Source organism: Gouania willdenowi, chromosome 4, assembly GCF_900634775.1.
Source record: "Gouania willdenowi chromosome 4, fGouWil2.1, whole genome shotgun sequence".
Classification (NCBI taxonomy): domain Eukaryota; kingdom Metazoa; phylum Chordata; class Actinopteri; order Blenniiformes; family Gobiesocidae; genus Gouania; species Gouania willdenowi.
The window spans coordinates 33,026,439-33,043,408 of record NC_041047.1 but is presented as its reverse complement, the minus strand read 5'-3'; positions in this window follow the sequence as shown (position 1 = coordinate 33,043,408).

Sequence of the window (16,970 nt, the reverse complement as noted above, 5' to 3'; positions counted from 1 at the left end):
TTTCCTCTGCACACACCCAACACAGCATAACGTGGATGGCTGTTCATCATAGGAATGGGATCCACACAAGGTTCCTGCTGCTTAACAGAAGGTTTTCCTTGCCGCCATGATGAACTCATATTGGGTGTGGGATACATATGTATGTGTATATACGTATATATGCATGTGTGTGTATCCATAAAATGAAGAGTCCGTCCTTAAGACTGCTCTACTGTAAAGTGTCTTAAGAAACCATTGGTTATGATTTGGCGCTATACAAATAAATGATTGATTGATTGATTGATTGTCCTTTCCGGTAAATGTTGTCTGTGTTAACAGACCAGTCTAGTTTCTCATCTAGTTGCAGTCCCAGGTACTTGTAGGTGCTGAGCACCTCCACGTCTGAGCCCTCAATGGATACGGGCTGCAGCTGGGGTATCTTCCTTCTGAAGGCCACCACTCTCTCCTTAGTCTTGCAGGTGTTCAGCTGCAGATGGTTAAACCTACAATCAATCAATCAATCAATCTTTATTTGTATAGCGCCAAATCATAACCAATGGTATCTCAAGGCACTTTACAGTAGAGCAGTCTTAAGGATGGACTCTTCATTTTATGGATACACACATATGCATATATACGTATATACACATACATATGTATCCCACACCCAACATGAATTCATCATGGCGGCAAGGAAAACCTTCTGTTAAGCAGCAGGAACCTTGTGTGGATCCCATTCCTATGATGAACAGCCATCCACGTTATGCTGTGTTGGGTGTGTGCAGAGAAAAGGGTGGAGACAGAGCCGCTGAGTCTCTGTAACTCCACACTGAGGATCCCACGGACCTGCAAGACAAAAGCCAGAAGGAGTACAGGAGCAAACACACAAGGGAGTAAGCAGACATAGAGGGAGTGTTTGAAAGAGGAATGGGACCCTCTCCGGTCCCTCTCTAACCTAAATGACCTCTCTCTTAACGCCCTCTCCAACCTCTCTCCAACCGAGCATGCCAGACCCCCCCCCCCCGGCAGTCTATGCCTATTGCATCTTAATTATGAGCTATGAGCTGGTTCCTAACTAAAAGCTTTATCAAAGAGGAATGTTTTGAGCCTAACCTTAAAGGTAGAGAGGGTGTCTGCCCCCCGAACCGTGGTTGGTAGATGGTTCCAGAGAAGTGGGGCCTGATAACTGAAAGCTCTTCCTCCTATACTACTTTTAGAGATGAATGGAACAACGAGTAGTCCAGCATTTTGAGAGCGTAGTGTTCTGGGGGGATTGTATGGCACTACAAGCTCCTTGAGATAGACTGGTGCCTGTCCATTTAGGGCTTTATAAGTGAGAAGAAGAATCTTGAATTCTATTCTATATTTTATGGGAAGCCAATGCAGAGAGGCTAATACAGGAGTAATGTGATCTCTTCTCCTAGTTTTAGTCAGTACACGTGCTGCAGCATTTTGAACCAGCTGAAGTGTCTTAAGCGACTTGCTCGGGCAGCCTGCTAAAAGAGAATTACAATAATCCAGTCTAGAGGTAACAAAAGCATGGACTAGTTTTTCGGCGTCGCCCTGAGACAGGATAGATCTGATTTTAGCAATGTTACGGAGATGAAAGAAGGCAGTTCTTGAAGTTTGTTTTATATGAGAGTTGAAGGATAAATCCTGATCAAATAGAACCCCAAGGTTTCTAACAGTTGTGCTTTGTGCCAGAGTAATGCCATCTAGGGCAGTTAGGCTAGCATAGGTTTCTCTAAGGTGTCGCGGGCCCAGTACAATGACCTCAGTCTTGTCTGAGTTGAGAAGAAGAAAATTTTGGTCCATCCAGGCCCTAATGTCCTTTAGACAGGCCTCAAGTTTAGATAGCTGATTTGTCTCACCTGACTTCATTGATACATACAGTTGGGTATCATCAGCATAGCAGTGGAAGTTAACAGAGTATTTTCTCATAACATTACCAAGGGGGATCATATAGATACAGAAGAGGATTGGACCTAGCACAGAGCCCTGAGGAACCCCGTAGCTTACTTTAGTGTACACAGAAGACTTATTATTCACGTGTACAAACTGGTACCTATCAGATAGGTAGGACTTAAACCAGTTTAGGGCAGTCCCTGTGATTCCAAGTAATTCCTCTAATCTCTCTAGTAGAATATAGTGATCTATAGTGTCAAAAGCTGCACTAAGATCTAATAAAACCAGCACTGAGAGTCGTCCTTCATCTGAAGCCCAGAGTAGATCATTAGTTACTTTAACTAAAGCAGTCTCTGTGCTGTGTTGAGCTCTAAAGCCTGACTGGAAGTCCTCGAACAGGCTGTTGTTTTGAAGAAATTCACAGAGCTGAGCCGCCACAACTTTCTCAAGAATCTTTGAAATAAAAGGAAGATTAGATATAGGCCTGTAGTTTGCTAAAGTACTGGAATCAAGAGTAGGTTTTTTGAGAAGGGGTTTGATTACAGCTACTTTAAAGGACTGTGGCACGTAGCCTATTGATAGGGATATATTTATTGTCTCCAACAAAGATGGGCAGACTAGGGGAACAACTTCTTTAAACAGCTTAGTTGGGATCGGATCTGAAAGGCAGGTCGATGGTTTGGAGGATGAAATAATAGAGTTAAGTTCCTGAAGTCCTATATGTGTGAAACAGTTTAGGTTAGGCCTATTTACATTTAATGGTACAGCAGGCCCAGGTGAAGGCAGGGAGTGGCTAATTTTATCTCTAATCTTGTGAATTTTATCGTTAAAAAATGTCATAAAGTCCTCACAGCTGAGGGCTAGAGGAATCATGGGCTCAATAGAGCTCTGACTTTGTGTTAGCCTGGCTACAGTGCTGAAAAGGTACCTCGGATTATTTTTATTTTCTTCAATTAGTGCGGAGTAGTATGTAGATCGACTATGTCGTAAGGCTGTCATGTATTTACTATGGCTTTCTTGCCAAAGTATTCGTGACTCCTCTGTTTTATTGGAGCGCCACATTCTCTCTAATTTACGGGTTGTCTGTTTGAGTGTGTGAGTTTCAGAGCTAAACCACGGAGCTTTCCTTTGACGTTTAATAGTTTTTTCCCTCAATGGGGCAATTGAGTCCAAGGTGGATTTTAGTAGACTAGCAGAGCTATCGACAAGCAGATCCAGTTGAGAGGGGTTATAATTAATATCATAGTTATTTATTGGATGGTGCACTGAGTTTAAGGCAGCAGGAATGGCCTCTTTAAATTTAGCCACAGCACTGTTGGATAGATTTCTACTTGTAACTATTTTATTGCACAGTGCGAGATCCTCTAGGATAATGTTAAAAGATATTAAAAAGTGATCTGATAGCAGAGGATTTTCAGGGTAGACTTTTAGTTCATTAATATCAAGGCCATATGTTAGAACAAGATCAAGAGTATGATTTAAACGATGAGTAGCTTCATTAATAGTTTGAAAAAAGCCAACTGAGTCTATTAGGGACATAAAGGCTGAGCTCAGGCTATCACTATCTTTGTCCACATGGATATTAAAATCTCCTACTATCAGTATTTTATCAGAACTGAGGACTAAGTTTGATATAAACTCAGAGAATTCTGATAGAAATTCAGAATAAGGGCCTGGAGGACGGTAAATTATCGCAAATAAGACTGGCTGGCAGGTTTTTGATTCGATATGAGATAAATTTAGAACCAGGCTTTCAAAGGAAGTGTAACTGGCCTTTGGTTTAGGATAGATTAGGAGAGAGGAATGATAAATAGCTGCTACACCACCTCCACGGCCTATGTCTCGTGGCATATGAGTATTTAAATGACTGGGAGGAGTGGCTTCATTTAAACTAACATATTCATCTTGATACAGCCATGTTTCAGTTAAACAGAATAAATCAAAGTTATTTTCTGAGATAAGGTCATTTACTAGTAGAGATTTGGATCTCAGTGATCTAATATTTAATAGAGCACGTCTAATGGTTTTATGTTTTGGTGTTTCTAGATTTGAGATTTTAATTTTTTTCAGATTTTTATAATTGATAGCTCTTTTATTTGATTTTATGTTAAAATCATTGTGAAATATGGGTCGGGGGACTGACACCGTCTCCATAAAATAATATTCATCACCATCACAACAGTTGTCATGGCGATGAACACAGCTATCCTGATAGCAATGGGAGGGAAACTGTCCTAAGGCAAGCTCAGAGGGGCGTGGAGGACTCCACCTCTGTAACATGGTCTCATTCATGAAATGTCATAACAGTGACTGTGCCATGTTTTCTGATAGTAGAGATGCTCCCTCCAAAGTAGGATGGATTCCATCTCTTCCTATCAGGTTCGGTTTTCCCCAGAAGGATCTCCAATTATCAATGAAGCCCACCTCGTTTTCTGGACACCACCTCGATAGCCAGCGGTTAAATGATGACATGCGGCTATACATGTCATCACTGGTCAGATTTGGTAAGGGACCAGAGAAAATTACGGAGTCCGACATTGTTTTAGCATAAGCACAAACTGATTCAATGTTCACTTTGGTTGCTTCCGACTGGCGACGTCGGGAGTCATTAGTGCCGACATGGAGGACTATCCTATCAAACTTACGGTTACTCTTTGCCAGCAACTTTAGATTTGATTCTATGTCGCCCGCTCTGGCCCCTGGGATGCACCTCACAATGCCCGCTGACTTCGCTAGCTTCACGTTTCTCACTATGGAGTCGCCAATTATCAGAGTTTGTTCCCCGGTGAGTGTGTTGTCCTCACGGAGGGGGGAGAACCTGTTTGAGACGTGAACATGGTGGTGTCCCGAGCGGCTTTTTGACCTTCGACTATGCTTACCACGGACAGTAACCCACTCATTGCTGGCCGGGGGGGAGGCTAAGCTAGAGCTAGCACGGTCCGCACCGGCTAGGTCCTGCTTGCTAGCTTCGGTTTTGGTATCAGGGGTGCGGAACCGCTTCTCCAGATTGTTGATCCTCGCCTCCATATCTAACAGTACGCTACACTTTATGCAACTACCATTGTCCCTAAAGGAGGACGAGGAGTAACTAAACATCTGACACACCGGGCAGGAGAGCGGAGGGGAGGAGAGAGAAGCCATAGGTGCTAAATTTAAGCTAAGCTAAGCTAAGCTAAGGACAAAAGGAAGTTTAAAGGAGATTGTACTGCCTATAAGAGGCGAGATTGCTTTTTACTTAACCTTCGTACGTTTAACTGTACGGTAAAAAATTAAAACAAGTGTTTTCAAGGCTAAAATATCAATGACAACAAGTTTGATTAGAGTTAGCAGAACACAGTAGTAGAGCGCTGCAAACAGCGGTAGAGTGTAAACAGGAAATGATCGATACGTCACCACGTCAGCACGTCACCAGCCAAAAGCCAAAAAGAAACCAAGGAGACGCTACACCATTCCAGAAAGTCCTCCAGCAGTCCCGTGTACTCTGCCTCCTGTCCACCCACTACACATCCACTGATTGCGAAATAAAACTTGTTCTGTAAATAGTTCGTTTGCTATCATGATGGAAACAATTGATCTGAAGTTCAGTGCGGATGCTGTCCAGTAAATAGTTTTCTAATCATCAATACATATAACAATTTCTGATGAACCCATATCAATTGCATGCTTAAAATAACATACCGGTTAAAGCTCTGCCCATTACAAGACAACCTCACCCAATTCCTGCCATTGGCACCTGACTATAGCCAGAGGCTAAGTCCATGATGGTAAACCACCGAGCTCCACACAATGAGTCCAGGGACTCCTCAATTCGGGGCAGTGGAAACAAATCCTTTCTGGTTTTCTTATTGAGTTGTCGATAGTCCACACAGAGGCGCAGACTGCCATCCTTTTTGCGTATGATGACAATGGAGGAGGAGTTGGGGCTACTGCTCTCCCGGATTACCTGGGCATTTAGCAGTTGGTTTATGTGGGCCTTAACCGACTCGTACTCCGATCGAGGAATACGTCTATAATGCTGACGCATGGGTACATTGTCCAAAAGAGGGATATCGTGAGAAATAAGCCCAGTACAACCTAGGTCACCTTCAAACGTGGAAAACACTGACGCGTACTTAATTAGCAGTGCCCTGACTTTTAGCTGCTCAGCCTCAGTTAACATGGAAAGATTCAGCCCCAATATTTTATCCCGCACCGAACCCTCCTTTGCCGTGTGAAACCGAACGGTAGCAACCATGGATTCACGTGCACCGGGAACTTCATGTAATCCCGAGGGTAGGCTAACAACCTCAACAGAAGACACAAGGGCCAAGGGACAGCGAGACTTTAAAGTTACAGTGAACATACCAACATTGGTCACAGGTACAAAAACAGTCCCTCTGACAACACTAACCAAAGTGGGCGATACAAACAGCCCAGGTGGCAGACTAAACCCGTACCCCAGGGGCTCAGCAAGGGTAGCTCCAGTAGACCCAACTCGGCGGAGCAAGTGGCAGCAACAAATTTTGTGGTTCCTGCAGGGATAACAACGGGCTTCCGACCTCGAACTTTTGCCAAACCATTTCTCGTTGAGCAATCTTGCACCGCAACCCCGTTGGCACAACTGAAGAGCAGGTAACCAGGGTGTGGGGACTCCTATCCCAGAGGTAAGGTCAAACAAATTAAGGCCATACCGGTGATAAAGCTGCTTGTAATATGCTTTTATGACATTCATGCCAATAATAGCCGGCACAGAAGTGGTGCTATCCTGTCCTGGGGGGTCTTTTACTACCAAGATTCCTCTTCTAGTGATCACTCTCCCATCCACTTCTACATCAAACTCAAGATAACCCAGGTAGGGGATCGCCAACCCATTAGCAGCCCTTAACTCAAGCCAATTACATTACTGTAACTTAGCTTGAAATTTTTGCCTGAAGAAGGACTCTGAAATAGTTTACACCATTGACCCAGTGTCTCGGACACACTGAACGAGAACCCTAGCCAATTTCACTGTAATCTGTGGACAAGGGGCTATTAAACGCTGTACTTCATCTACCACTGGAACTGATGAGCCTAGTCCACCCCCTCCTAATGTCTGGCTCCTGACAGTAGGGGGTGCTAGTTTTCCATCTGCTGAAGACTACAGGGGGCAACAGCCTGGGGGGGATGAGCAGGATTGGGCCTGGAACGAAAACGGGCATTACAGTGCCGAGCGACATGGCCAGACTGCTGACAGCAATGACAGGTGACACTATTGGGACCCGAAGACCTTGGTGGAGGCGACTGCATAGCATTAAGGGCCTGTGTAATCTGTGTTATTTGCTCCTGTTGTTTCTGAACTAAGGCAGTTAGAGCTGCTAATTGGCAAGCAGTAGGAGCGGTAGTAGGGGATCTCTGTGGTGGTATTTTCGCGCTTTGAGTAGCACACACAGAAGACACAGAATGGAAATTTGCTCTATTCTCAACAACCCCTCCCTCACGCTCCCACTTAATAGCTTCTGACCGGACATCAAGCAGCGTGCTGTTTGGATTTTCCCGTACTAAACGCTTGAGCTCTCTGCGTAAATTAGGGTTATTGACATTTTCAACAAACTGATCACGCAACAATGTTGGTGAATTTGTCATTCTATGGGGAGCATTGGCAACCGCTTTTTCCATTAGACAAAACAATGCATGTGAAAATTCTTGTAAAGTTTCCCCCTCTAACTGTCTTCTGGAAAAAAAAATTTCTTGCAACCAAATGTAAGGTTTCTGACACCCATATAGCTCTTTTAAAATATTGAAAACAGTCTCAGGGTTCTCACTTTCTTCAGCAGTTCTGTACTTGATCTCATCCCTGCTTCACCCTCCAGATGATCAAAAATAAACCCAGGCTGATCTGCTAGTCCAACATGCCTAACACGCATGCTTGAACGAATTTCCTCGACCCACTCATCAATCCCAATATCGTGATTTCCTCGGAACATGGGGCTCTTTCTTTCTCGAGGCAGGTAGATGATCTGGTCTATAGTGCCCGTGTTTTCTGCTCCTCTTTGACAAGGCATCCCGCTCCTGTTTCTGGCCTCCAACTCGCGGACCCGGTTCCAGAACTGCTGTAGTTCTTCCGCCATTGTTAGTGGGATAGACGTCAGCAGCCAAAGATCTTGGACCGCATCCCACGGTGCGCCAGCTGCTGCCCATTTAAGCTCTTTTTTTTTTTTTTTTTTTTGATATTTATATATATATATATAGCTCTCCGATATAACAAAATCACTTTTGCCGCACTCAGCCTCGTTTGCCAGAAATTTGTCGACAAAGCCACTTTATGACGGTGGGAAACTACCACACTTTAACCGCCTGGTTACAGTTGTACAGTGTAATTAACACCTGTGTTAATCCTTCCTGATTAATCATGAAGGAATGTGTTTCTCCACACCTGTGAAAGTGTGCTGTAAGATATTCACTTAAAATCTGCTTTAAACGTTGTTGTAAACAACCCCAGGTACATTTCTGTGTAAACAATGTATGCTACAGTTGCTTTGACAGAAAATGGTTAAACGGAGTCAATAACAATGAGAAGTGGAGTGAGGGACATTCCTGAAACTAGAAAACGTCTCCTTATGTTTAAAGGCTTTGTTTTCTCTGTTTCACTCGGTTTCATATTTCTTCTGAACTCAATCGTTTTCATGGCCTCTTTCTAGTAATGGATAGAGTTGTGTGAATCTACTTTTGACAAGTTTTGTTTTCTTTGATAATATGTTCGACTGTCTGCGGTTGCAGGACCAGTGTTATGTTATAGATGGGGACCATTTAAACTAGTGACCAATGAGACCCACATGGGGTTCATCAAATTGTCTAATCAAACCCACAAATAAATAAACAGTTTTCTCATATGTAGTTCTCTGTGCCAGTGACTCGTTGATGCAGCGTAGCGTGTTTGGGATGTTTGTCAGTTGATCCTTTAATTTATTTAATGGCTGTGTGTATCAGGGTGAATTATGTGTGCATGTAAAATATTTTGTTATAATTACACAAAATCTGTCCTCTTAAGTTTATTTTATTTTATTAGTTCATACCTGACAAGTTGGGCCTCCAAATCAGTATGTGGAACCTTATTTTGTGTGTTCACTTTTCACTGTGGCACTTCCGCCTTTGCCTTGTTTTCCCGTGCCCTTACCTCTTTCCTCTTTCGCAGAGTCTCGAAGGGTTACACTTGGTGCCATGACGACCCGTTGCATCCGCAATCAGCGCCCGTCTGGTCCCCAGGGTACGGCTGCTTACGCCTTCTCCCTGCTTGTCGCTGTTGCAGAGGAGGGCACTTGCTCCTGAGGACGCGCAAGGTTTGCTGTCCGGTTGGAAGCTTGTTTGACGGATTCTTTGACCGTTACTTAAGTGTTACGTATATAAATAGTTACAAAAAAAAAGAGAAAGAGAGAGAGAGAGAAAATAAATAAATAAATAAAATATATATATAATTAATAGAATAAATTAAAAGGAAAAATATATAATAAATAATTAGGGTTGGAACTGTTCAAAATTGTTCAAAATATCCTGGCTGGACACTTCATATATATATATATATATATATATATATATATATATATATATATATATATATATATATATATATATATATATATAAATAGGTTGATGAGCTCCTGATTGACGTTGATTGAGTGTTTGGTGGACTGACCCACATTTGTTTTTATTTCAGCTTTGCATAACTTTTTCTTTGTTTATCCCTTGTAAGTGCTTAATTTGAATGCGCATTTTAGGGGATTTAGTGCACTTTGTTTGTGCTGGGTTTGTACTGTTGAATTGTGCATAACTGTGACTGTGTGCCTTACATTCTAAGTGTTTATTGCGTTTTTTTTTTTTTTTTGCTAATATTGCACATATACTGCTCTTTATAGCTCTTTGTGGTGTTATTTTTTTTATTTTATTTTTTTTTTAATTTTTTATAATTAGTCAGACCCCAAGCCCACACAAGTCATATCTGTTGATGATAGCAGATTTGGCTAAACAGATTGGAGAAAACATCGCAGCCAGCCTTAACAGAATGCACCAGCCTTGTGCAACACAGTTGAAGGTTGTTATGCAGTCAGATACCAAACCTCCACCTTACTTCAGGGGTGACCATGCTGACTTGTTCTCTGTACATGATGAGTTGTTACCTGAACAGGGTGAAATGTGATACTGATGCTGAAATGTTTGACCTGATAATGTCAAGATTAACTCACTTAGTGCCACTGACGAGATAACTCGTCAGTTCAAATCCAAATGCTCAGTGCCATTGATGAGATAACTCGTCATTTGGGTCTTTTCACGGGGATTACTAGAAAACTCTGTGGCGGAGGTCCCTCATCAAAGCTGTGGGGTGTTGTAGTGACCAACTGTGCCCTGAAGATGGCAGCAGTACACCTTTAGATGAGAGATTAGCCACTGATGCTACCATTAGCTAAGGAGGAAGAAGCAGGAACGTGTGAGATTATGGCGCTACGGAGTGATAATGTGATGTATCCAGCAGCTCACAGCTCCACATACTAACACAGAACATGTATGGACGTGAGTAGATTATTGATAATGTTGTGATGGTGGGGTGGGACGACAAAATACCCCCAGCCTGTGAGCCAGATAGCAAAATAATAAGTGACACATAGGAGGTAGCAGCGCACCTTTGGATGAGAGATCATCCGTGCTCAGCAGAGCTAAGAGGGAGAGGAGGAAAGGCGTTTACGAGACAGAAAATGGCGCTACGTACGAGAGTTGACATTCCCAGCAGTGCACAGCAGCGCACACTCGACCAGAGCATGTGTGGAACTAGTGGATAGTGTGGTGATGGTGAGATAAAACAATAAAAAAAAACGGGGAATGCATTGACACTCTGCATGTCTGGGAGGAGGAGGAAGTTGTGTGTGTACAGACTGACGCGAGAGAAAGTTGGATAGCAAAATTATCATAATTTTGCCATCAAAAGCCCGGTCCCAGTTTTTTTTTTTTTTGTTTTATATACGGAAACAATGTTTAGATGTTAGAGTTGTCACTAAAGCAAAAAAAAAAAAAAAAACAATAGCTTTATAGTCACTGACAGGGTTTTTTTTTTTTAAAAAAAGGCTTTTTTCTCAGCTTTCTCAGATTTGTGTAAAAACTGGGTCTATTCAACGACTGATTACAAAAGAACGAAACGAGCCAGAAACAAACTCTTTTTTTTGATGAAAGTAGAGGCTTCAACCTTTCAGAATCTGGTGTCAGATTTCAGATAGTCATATTAGAAAATATTCTGTGGGTCTTTAAAATCAGTCAAAATGCTCAAAAACGGCTGGCACTGAGGGGGGTAGAAATTCTGAAAATGGCTGACACTGAATGAGTCAACAGGCAAAGCTCGGGATGTGGTAAAGTTGTTGCTTCGCAACCACCCATGAACCACCACTCTGAAATGAGTGCAGCCGACCTGCCCGCAGCTGTGTTCAAATACTGAAAGGTAACTTCTGCTGTCATTCTCTAATTTGCCTATGAAGGACTTCTATAGCACCATTCCACATGCCGGTGAGAGTGCTTTAGACTATTGGATTAGTCTTAACAAGTCAATCGATGCTGTCGATGAGTGTCTCCGGGGACGGGGTAAATTTGTGGAGGACCCCAGTCCTGAAGTGGTGTTGATGTTCATTAATCATTGTCCTGATCCCAGGCTTGCCATGGGATTCCAACTAACGGCACCTGAGCAGTGGACTGCAGCTGAGGTTAGGGAGCGTCTGGATGCTCACATGAGAAATGTGAGACAAACAGCAGCCCACTCCCAACACATGGTGGGTTTGTCTGCCTGCAGTCAGAGCCCTCTTGATCTCAGCTTGTCCCAGGCTGCTTTTGTAGCACACCAGCCAAAGCCCCCTCCTAACTCTTTGTCACTCCCTGCCCTGGCCTCCAATCAGCCCCAGACAGACAACATTGAGGTGTTGTCTGTCACACGTGAGCCTGCTTCTTTGTCCCAACCTCCTTCTGCTGCCTCTAACCTGGCTCATCTTGCTTTTGACTCCCCTACCACTGTTTCTGGTGTTCAGCAGGTTGTGGCAATGTTTGACAAAGTTCTGTCCGTGTGCAATGCCTCTCTTGTAGCCAACCAAAGACCAGTCAGCCGTCAACCAGGCAATCATCAATCAGTCCACCGTCAGAGTAGTCAACCCCGTAACCCACAGGCTGCTGAGCCCTTTGAATGTAGAGTCTGTGGTTCCCTAGACCATTCTACCGATGCACACTGCAGGTTTTCCAGATTGTGCCTCAACTGCTTCAGTCCCGGTCACATAAGAAGTCAGTGCCCGCAGGCTTCTCTTTCCCCAGCCGTGCCACCACCTTCTCCCCTCCCTGCTAATTTAAACAAACCCGCCTGTGTAGAGAGAAGGATAACACGGGCGGTACTGGTGACAGCCTCAGTGAAGAAAAAAATTCATTGTGCCTACTTTTCATGTCCCAAGGCAGAGAGAAGAGCTTATCATTGGGAACAATGTCATAAGGCCTATGATTCAAAGAATGAAGTCTGATGAGAAGTACTGAGAGCTCATCCACTCCAACACCTCAGACCCAGATTGTGAGCAGTTACTTCAGTTACTCAGCTGCATTACTCGTTGGTCTGGTCCTGAATTGCCTGACAAAGTTGGCACAGTCAGGCTCCGGCAGGCTGTCACTCTTGACCTTCAGGGGGAGTATCTGGTGTGGGGAAAGCTGCTCGGTAGTGCTCCTGTGTCACCAGGGAGCGCTCTCGTTGTGGAACCCACCTCTTCCTCTTCTCCTAAAGACATTGTTGGACGGGTTGTGGCACCCATGTGGGGTGATGGCTGGGTCCCGATGAAGATCCTTAACCCAACACTGAGACCAGTGACAATACGTCACAATGCTAAAGTGGCAGATGTGCTTCCTTGTGTGACGGTGGAGGATCCCGCTCTTTCAGGGTGTGAGTAGACCACAGACTGGCCAGTTACCTGAAACTATTCCCAACTCAGATGACACTTCTACCCCATTTCAACAGCTTAAGGACTGTGGATTGGCAGACATCAACCTTGAAGGCTGTGAAGTGTCTGATGAACGAAAACAGCGGATAGCTGAACTTGTGTTAACTTACCAAGATATCTTCTCCAAAGGCAAGCTGGACTGTGGGGAGGCGAAGGAGTTGTGCACCAAATCCTCGGGTCTGATGATCGCCCCTTCAGGCTGCCCTATCGCTGTGTCCCTCCAGCACACTATCACAAACTGAGAGCGCTGCTGTCTGAGATGGAGTTGAAAGGCATCATCAGTAAGTCAGTCAGCGAATATGCTTCACCGCTGGTTCTCGTCTGGAAGAAATCAGGAGAATTGAGGATATGCACTGACTTTCGCTGGCTTTATGCCAAGACCACCAAGGATGCCCACTCGTTACCTCACCAAGCCGACTGTCTTGCTGCCCTTTTCACCACCATGGTTCTCACATCAGGATTCTACAACATCCTCCTCCATGAGTCTGACAGGCGCTACACGGCCTTCACGACACCCTTGGGCCTGTACGAGTACAACAGACTTCCCCAGGGCCTTTGCAACAGTCCTGCTTCATTCATGTGGATGATGATCAGTGTTTTTGGTGACATGAACTTCTCAAGCCTCCTCTGTTATCTAGATGACCTTCTCGTCTTTGCTCCATCTGAGGAGGAAGCCCTGAAACGGCTAGGGGTCGTTTTCTCACGTCTCAGAGCCAACAACCTGAAGCTGGCACAGAAGAAGTGCTACTTCCTGCGGAAGTCTGTAAGGTTTCTTGGTCATGTGGTGGACAGTAGTGGTGTTTCGGTCGATGAGGAGAAAGTGAAGACCATCTCAGCTTTCATGACGGAAGACCTCATGAATGATGACGGCCGCACCCCATCTCAGCGGAGGATAAAACTTTTCTTGGGATGGTGCTCTAAAGGGTCACTGTTTCACTGTCTGGTCCGACAACAACCCTCTCACATACATCTTGACCAAACCAAAACTTGATGCGTGTGAGCAGCGAAGTGTCTCTAAGCTGGCCCCATCTTCCTTCGAGATCAAACACATTCCCGGCAGGCTAAATGTGGTGGCAGATGCCCACAGCAGAGACCCATTTGTGAAGCCTTTGAAGCAGCTACTGCTGTGTGAACCTTACTCTGAGCTGCTGGACCAGGTATGTGACGTCAGTAATGGATGCGTGCAGGATGTCTTCCAACTTACATGCCAGCCACAGTCTCTGGGGGGTCCCTCTCACTCTGCTGCTATCAGAGGCTCAATGTCTGAAGATGATGTCTCCTCTCTTCTCTCATCCTTGGAGTGGGACTCAGCTCCCGGGCAGCGTGCAGCCTCCATGGCTGACCACCTCACCAGCTTGGAACCTCCGGGCCAAGATGTAATGCCTACCTTGTCTTTTGCTGAGCTTCAGTCACACCAGCAGCAGGACCCAGTCATCTCAAGGGTTGCTCATTATGTTGACAGGAAACATAGACCTTCTAGACGTGAACGCTGCAATGAGAGCCAGCCAACTCTGAGAGTCCTGAAGCAATGGGATAAATTAACCCTTCTGAATGGAATCCTCTGTTGGGTCACAAAGGATCCCTCGACAAAACAGAAGAGGTTCCAGTTTGTTGTGCCCAAGACCCTGAAGATGGCACACTTTCTCTGGTCTGCCAGCGTTTCTTCTGGGATAACATGGAGAAGGATGTCCGCGATCATGTTAAGCACTGTCACAGATGCGTTCTCAGCAAGACTTCCGAGCCATCCGCAAGAGCCCCACTGGAGAGCATTAAAACATCTGCCCCTCTTGAGCTTGTGTGTATTGCCTTTTGGTCAGCTGAGAACAATCACAACAAATCTGTGGATGTTCTTGTGATCACTGATCACTTTATGAAGTTGGCACATAGTTTTCCTTGCCAGGACCAGACTGCCAAGAGGGTGGCCAAAAAGCTGTGGGACAACTTCTTCTACATCTATGGCTTCCCTCAGCGCCTCCATTCCAACCAGGGAGCAAACTTCGAGAGTGAGCTGATTGCTGAGCTCTTGAAATTGTCAGGAGTTGACCTCACCTTACCATCCTATGGGAAATGGTGGGACAGAGAGGTTTAACCGCACCCCGGACAACATGTTGAGATCTCTACCTCTTCGCTCCAAACAGAAGTGGCTGCAAATGATCCAGACCATGACCTTTGTATACAATTGCACTGTTCATGAGACCACCGACTTTGCGCCCTTCTTCCTAGCTGCCTCGTGAGTTTGTGAGCAGTTCTCCATTGATGAGCCCCCTAATTTAGACTGTCTACCATCTCTCTCTGTAGCAGCATTACCTGCATTACCGCTCTGGAACCCCCAACAGCTTCCACAGCTCTCCTACGGCAACCACCGCCTGCCACTCCACCTCAAACAACTAATGCAGATGGCCAACTTACCTCACATTTTGGCAGAGTCATTAAACCAGTGTGCCGCTTGATTGAGTCCATGGCACAACTTGGACCCATTCTAGGGGATGAGTCAGGTGATCGTCCTGTTCTTCATGTGTGGAGTGTGTGTTTTTGGATGGGATGTTCTGTTGAGCTGCTGTTTTTGTTGTTACAGTTACAAGCTGCCACATTTTTTTTTCTTTCTCTTTTTTACTACTTTTCTTTACTCGCCCAAATCGTTGGCCTATGTAAGTGTGGTGTATAAGGCACCTTTTTGTCTATGGGGTACTGTGAGTTTTGCTAGGCACCGAGCGAATCTCTTGTTCTCTTTTCCTTTTAATAGGAGGCTGATATTGCTGTTTCATTTCATTTGGTTTTCTCTTAATGGCCTGTATGTATATGTGGATTGTGTTACTACCCAGATCTTTGTATAATTCTAGGGGGGTGAGTGTAACAGGGTCAAATATGTGTGCATGTAAAAATATTTTGTCATAATTACACAAAATCTGTCATCTTAAGTTTATCCATCCATCTTCATACCCGCTTATTCCCGTTTATCAGCGTCGCGGGGATCTTAAGTTTTTTTTATTTTATTAGTTCATATAAAGTTGGGCCTCCAAATCAGTATGTGGAACCTTAATTTATGTTTATCCCCACGTTCACTTTTCAATGCGGCACTTCCGCCTATGCTTTGTTTTCCCACGCCATTATCTCTTCCATTTTGTTAACGATCTCCGTGTGAGAGGTAAGCGGCTTTGCTGTCTGGATGAAAATCTTTTATTAGTTATGTTTCCGAGTTAGTTGGCTGAATTAAACCTGTTCTAAAGTGCTTCCGATATATTGTAACACGTTTGTGTCATTTGTTTTGTGTAGGGCCATGTTTATGGGAAAAACTGACTGGAGGTTTTTTGTGTGTGTTCCTGTTGCTGTCAGAATAAAACATCTTTAAACACAACGCAGAGTCTCAACAGGTTACATGTGGTCGTGTCAAAATTCTAGTCACGTTTTCTAGAGGCATTGCTGCTACATATACACTGCTCCCATAATTGGAGGGGTTTCTGACTGCAAATGAGCCTGAACATGCACATGCACTGTGGTGTAGAACAGGTGGTACTTATCAACACATCTGTTTGCATGACTAGTGTCCGCACATTTGATAAATACAGAATTTATTTTAGTCCTTATGCACATTCTAAATTTCAGTATTAGGTAGCTTGTGGATTTCAAATCAAGGCATTTTGTAAGACCAATCAAACTCCCATGATATGATGTCCAGAAAAATGTAGGAACTTCATTTTGCTGCCAATATGTGAATGTTGGTATACTAAAACATCTAATTCATGATGAACATAGTAGTAGTGCCAGTAGTGAATAAAATGTGTTACATGCCATCATTCATTTATCAACTCTAATCTGGCTCCCGTCCTCCTCCAATTAGCCCCACATATCAAAGCCATCTGTTTCATCACTTTTTTGGAGACCCTTCAGTATCAGTCTCTGTCTGAGCTCATGTCTAGAATAGCCGCTCACATGAGTAAGAACCAGGGATGGCACTACACGGGGCTAGGATGCGCTATAGCCCCGTCAGGAATTAGTGTAAGCTCCTAGTTAAGCTCCTTGAGCATTTCATTTAATATTGAATTATTTTTTTAAAAAAACATCAAAAAGTTCCAGAGTAGTCATTCTGTTCCAATCAAATCCCTGCTTGTACCCCATTCAATGGGGCCC